Source organism: Elephantulus edwardii, unplaced genomic scaffold (assembly GCF_000299155.1).
Source record: "Elephantulus edwardii isolate Elephantulus edwardi_28Jun2011 unplaced genomic scaffold, EleEdw1.0 scaffold00250, whole genome shotgun sequence".
Classification (NCBI taxonomy): domain Eukaryota; kingdom Metazoa; phylum Chordata; class Mammalia; order Macroscelidea; family Macroscelididae; genus Elephantulus; species Elephantulus edwardii.
Window position 1 is genome coordinate 3,107,644 of NW_006400000.1, and position 5,538 is coordinate 3,113,181.

Here is a 5,538-nt window from a genome sequence, read left to right on the forward strand (position 1 = left end):
GGAGAGGAGAGGAGAGGAGAGGAGAGGAGAGAAACGAACTAAAAGTCAAATTTGATGGCTCAAATCTAACCTACAGTGCTATGAAGAAAGTCCTGTGGAGCCACTTACATAAAGATTAAGCCAACAGAAAGCAAGCCTGTTGCCACTGCATAGACTTCCATTCATGGGTCCCCGTGTATGATAGGGCAGAAATGAGCTACATCTGATTTCCTTGGCTCTCATCTTTGTGACAGTGGATCATCAGAACCTTTCTCTGGGGAACTACAGGCTGTGTTTGAACCACCAGCCTTTTGGTTAGTAGCCAAGCACAGACCTAGTGATGCCCAGAGATCTCCCTGCAAAGGATAGAGCCTAGAACGCCCAGTGGAACTCGGCCGTGTAACACGGGGTTGTCACAGACTTGATGTGATGGCAGTGGGCTGGGATTTCCTTGGTTGCCTGCCTCTTACATAGCCAGTGGTGGAGAGCTGAGTCTGGATCCTAACAAAGGGTTCCGGGAACCCAGGCAGACGTCCCTAACTACATCAGGGCTGCTGTCCTTTCCAAGGTCGTTACTGAATTATTTCACAGGTGTGGGAGGAATAGCAGTGGACTGAAGCCTGTGAGAACTGGAACTCTTAACACCTGCCTTCTTTTTCCTGGTCTAATGAGTTTTCTGCCTCTGTATATGTGGAAAAGATCTGACATTTCCTCCTTACCAGGTTTCTGCTTAACACAGTTTCCATTTTCCATAGGTTTTATTGTAGAACCCAGATCCAGGACATCCAGCCATGAGATCTTCCATTCATCACCTTTCCTACGCACACCATGACTTCAGTCTCCTAGGAAAACCAATGTTCCTGTGTCTCAGACCTTTGTCAAAATGCACCTTCCTGCCTGTTCTTAAGGAACTCTGGTGGAATAAATGGGTAATGTATGGAGTTTAAAAGTCAGGGGTTTGAATTCACCAGCTGTCCTTTGGGAGAAAGATGGGCTATCTCTCCCACAAAAATTTACAGACTCATAAACCCAACGGAAAGTCACCATGAGTCAGAATGGACTTTATGACAGTAGCCTGATCTCAGACACACTCAGGTGATGTGGTGGTGGTCAAAGCATCCAGCTACTAACCGAAAGGTCACCAGTTTCAACCCACCAGCTGCTCTGTGGATGAAAGATATGGCAGGGTGTTCCATAAAAGGGTGCAGCCTTGAAATCCTTTCTACATTCTACTCCGTCCTACTGTGACTCTAGGAATCAGAATCGACTGGATGGCAGTACTGGTAGTTGTCATTGAATCAAGGACGACTCATAATGACACTGTGAACAACACATCTAAATAATATTTTATTCTGTTCCAACCTCACAGTCTCTGACACACTCAAGTCCATTACTGCAGTCACTGTGTCAATTCATGTCACTGAGGGTCTTCCCTCCGTGACCGGCAGTGGCTGCAATGTATTCCCAGTCCCTTCTGGAGAGCTCTTTATGATGGAATAAGAAAGGAAAAGGAGGTGAAGGATGCAGAGAGAAGTGGATGTTGCAGAGAGAGAAATTAAAGCAGCCAACGTTGTTTCTCGGTAAATTCTGGAGTCAAGATGGCAAAGACAGAAACATTGGACACTCGGCACCATATGGAGTGAACGAGTGAGTGAAAGAAGCTCTGGTGTCATAATACCTTCCAGACTCCACTGCTAATAGAAAAGTCAGTGGCACTAGCTGCTGTTCACATCCTTGGCAGCTAGAATCAACTCAACAGCAGTGGATATATTTTGGGGTGGATGAAGTATCCCTCTTAAAGGAGCTCTGGTGGCTAGTGAAGAAAATCTGGTGGTGTAGTCCATGGGTAGATGGACTGATAACCCCAAGGTGGCACATATCTGTTAGTTTGAATCCATTAGTGGCTCACATGAGAAAGATGGACAATCTCCTCCCTGTGATGTAGAGTGTCCAAAAACCTACTGCAGGATTACCTATGAGCTGGTTCAGGCCCGACGGGCAATGACTTGACACTGATAACTAAATTTGGTAGTTCAAATCCATCAGCTTCATACCTGTTCAATCTGTATGTTGAGCAAATTATCCAAGAAGCTGGACTCTGTGATGAGGATTGTGGCCTCAGTATTGGAGGGAGACTCATCAATAACCTGAATTATGCAGATGACACAACCTTACTTGCTGAAAGTGAGGAGGATTTGAATCACTTGTTGCAGAAGATCAAGGAATGCAGCCTACATTATGGATTGCATCTCAATATCAAGAAAACAAAGATTCTTACCACTGGACTGATAGGTAGTGTTTTCATGGATGGAGAGAACATTAAAACTGTCAATAGCTTCATCTTCCTTGGACCCACAATTAACACTGTTGGTACGAGCAGTCAGGAAATAAGGAGACACAATGCAATGGGAAAGTCTGCAGTTAGGGACCTTTCAAAATTATTGAGGAGTTATGATGTCAGTTTGAGGATTAAGGTGTGTCTGATTTAGGCCATGGTCTTTCTAATTATTAGCCATGCATCCACGACCTGGACAAGGAATAAGGATGACAGAAAAAGAACTGATGCCTTTAAGCTGTAGTGTTGGAGAAGAGCACTAAACATTTCACAGATAGCCAAGAAAATGAACAGATACGTCTTGCAGAGGGTGCACCCAGACTGCTCTTTGGAGGTAATAATGATGAGGCTTTGTCTCACGTATTTTGGACATGTTGCTAGGAAGGGCTATTCCTTGGAGAGGGACATGATGTTGGGAAGGGTGGAGGGTCAACGAAGGAGAAGATCCTCAACTAGGTGGATTGACTGCTGCAATGGGCTCTTATATGTCAGAAGTGTGAGGATGGTGCAGGGCAGGACTGAGTTCAGTTCTTTCGCTCATAAGGTCTCTGTGAGTCGTACTTGACTTGATGGCATCTAACAACAAATCCATCAGCTGTTCCTAGAGAGAAAGATGAGGCAATCTTCTTCTCTTGTTGAGCTTTCCAGCCTTAGCAACTGATAGAGGGTCACCATGACTTAATAACCAGTGGGTTTTTAGAGTTAGCCTTCTTAAAGAGCCCAAGGAAGAAAGATGAGGCAACCTCTCCTATGAATTGGGGAAAAATGAGGTCTTTCTGAAGGGTCCTTTTGAATCCAACCCAACAACAATAGGTTTATGGGATGCTGGTGATGCTGTGGTTAAACCATTCAGGTGTTAGGCAAATGGTCAGTGCTTGGACCCCACCAATTTCTCCTCAAGAGAAAAATGAAGCCGTCTGCTCTAAAACCTCCTCCTGGGAGGTTTACTCTGTCCTCCAGGGGTGCAATGAGTTGGAATCAATTTGACGGTTGTGGGTTGGTTCATTTTGTTGTTGTTTGTTGTATTGATGCTAGGAGCTGTTAATTTGGCACCAATTCACGCATAGCTGACCCTCCAGTGGGTTTTCAGAAGCAGTAAATTACACAGAAGGAGATGGCCCATCTCTCTCCTGAGGAGCATCTAGTGAATTTGCCCTGGAATATCTGCTGCCAGAGACCTCTCCAGAGTGCTAATGAGCAAAGATGTCCGCTTAAAGACTAAGGCGTGCCTAATCCAAGACATGATCTTCTCAACTGCTTGCTATGCATCTGAAAGTTGGATAATGACTGAGAACAACAGAAGAAAAATTGATGCCTTTGAGTTGTGTTACTGGAGAAGGGTGATGAATATCCCATGGACTGCCAAGGTAACCAACAGGTCTCTCTTGGAGAAAGTGAAACCTGTGTGCTCCTTCGAAGCAGGGGATGGTGAAACTTCATCTCACACACTTTGGGCATGTCATTAGGAGAGGTCAGTCCTTGGAGAATGGCATCATGCTTAAGAAGGTGATGGATCAGCTTAAAAGAGTAAGACCTTCGACAGGATGAATTGACACTAACGATAATGGTGGGCTCAAGCGTGTCAGAGATGGTGAAGTTGGCTCAGAATACGGCAGGAGGCCTAGGGTCACTATGAGTTCTGCTCAACTAGACGTAACAGCCGCCACCTCTGTGTTGGAAGCTCAACTCCTCACCCTCTAGGCCACCTCTTCTTATTTTTCAGGTCCCCCGTATCTAAAAGCATTGACTGTTGTTCTTCCTCAGTTTTTATGGTTTTGTGAGTTTTCTTTCTGCTCCCCATGCACCAGGCCTGTGTTAAATGTAAGTAACTTCAGAGAGGAATTGATGGAGATTGGGGTGGAGGGGTGCTTCACGGGATGCCAGGTTGTCATCTCTTGGAAAGGAAGGTGGAGATCCCCTTCCCCAGCACCTCTAACCTCAGTCATTTTTCAAGCCTGCCCCAGCCCCTCCATGACAGCGCACGCTGCTCGGGCTTTATGCCTTGTTTATTATCCCTTTAAATTACATCTCCCCCCACTTAGAGAGAAAAAGAAAGTTCAGCCGGGAGAACAAAGAGAGCCACGGCCTCTCCGAGTATTTTATGAAGGCTTTTCATGAACTTTACAAACGGAGTAAAAAAAGAAGTGTGAAAGGCTTTTTCAAGGAAGGAACATGCTTTTGCAATTTGCTGGAAGTTTTCCCTTGTGTTAGAGAAAAAGCAACCGCCCATTACTCACCAGGGAGGCACGTAGGCCGGGGAGGAAGGGGGCCGGAGAATGAGAACAGGCCTGCCCCGTCCGTGTGCAAACAGCACTTAATAATCAAATTGAAAAAACACACAAATGAAATTAAAACGTTTTCCAAATGGGTTGCAGCCCCGGGGCCAGACTTCGTGGGGCCGTGCCGGGCACATTTGTGTCTTCGCCTTAATTGAGCTCCTGGCAGCACAGCTAGTGGAGAAGTCGGATCCTGCTGTCAGGAGGAGGGGGACACGGAGGGTCAGTGAGGCAGAGAGAATCGTGGGGACCAAGCCCTGCGTCCCTCAGTTACCTGCTCTCCCTGGCCCATGCCCTGGGATGCTGCTTGAGTCTACAGCCTTGCTCATGCCAAGCCTGTCCACGGGACAGCCAAACCTCCCTTGATTTGTATCTATACTCAGTTCCTCGCACTTGGTTCTGCTGTCATTTTTCCAATGGCAAAACAAAACCGGAAAATAGCAAATCCCCAAACTTCTCCTGCCTTGACGTTGACCCTTTGCCTATGGCATCCTCATTTTTCTGTCCTCAGGGACTCTCTTCCTGGTCACGCTCAAGTATCCAGGGTGACACTTCAGCTGCTCACCAAACATCTATGTAAAGCTTTGTAGCGTGGAAAACCCAATGGTTTGTTCCTCTCTGTCCCGTGGGATGTCTATAGGTTGGGAGGGTGTGCCGTGGTGGTGGTAGTGGATTTGGTTTTCATCGTCGCTAAGGTCTGCCTCCTGAGTAGGCAAAGAACTTAGGAACCTTAAAGCATTTAGTTCAGTTTAGTTTTGCTAAACAGAAAGGTTGGTGCGTTGTGTTTGCCCAGATGCACCTCCAAAGGAAAGCCTACCTACTTCCTAAAAATGAGTCACTGGAAACCCAATAAAAAACACATGGGGTCGTCATGAATAGGAATTGACTCATAGGCTTTGGATTCCATCTTTAAATCTCTCCTCAGCTGCATTTTGAAGATCCTGTCTG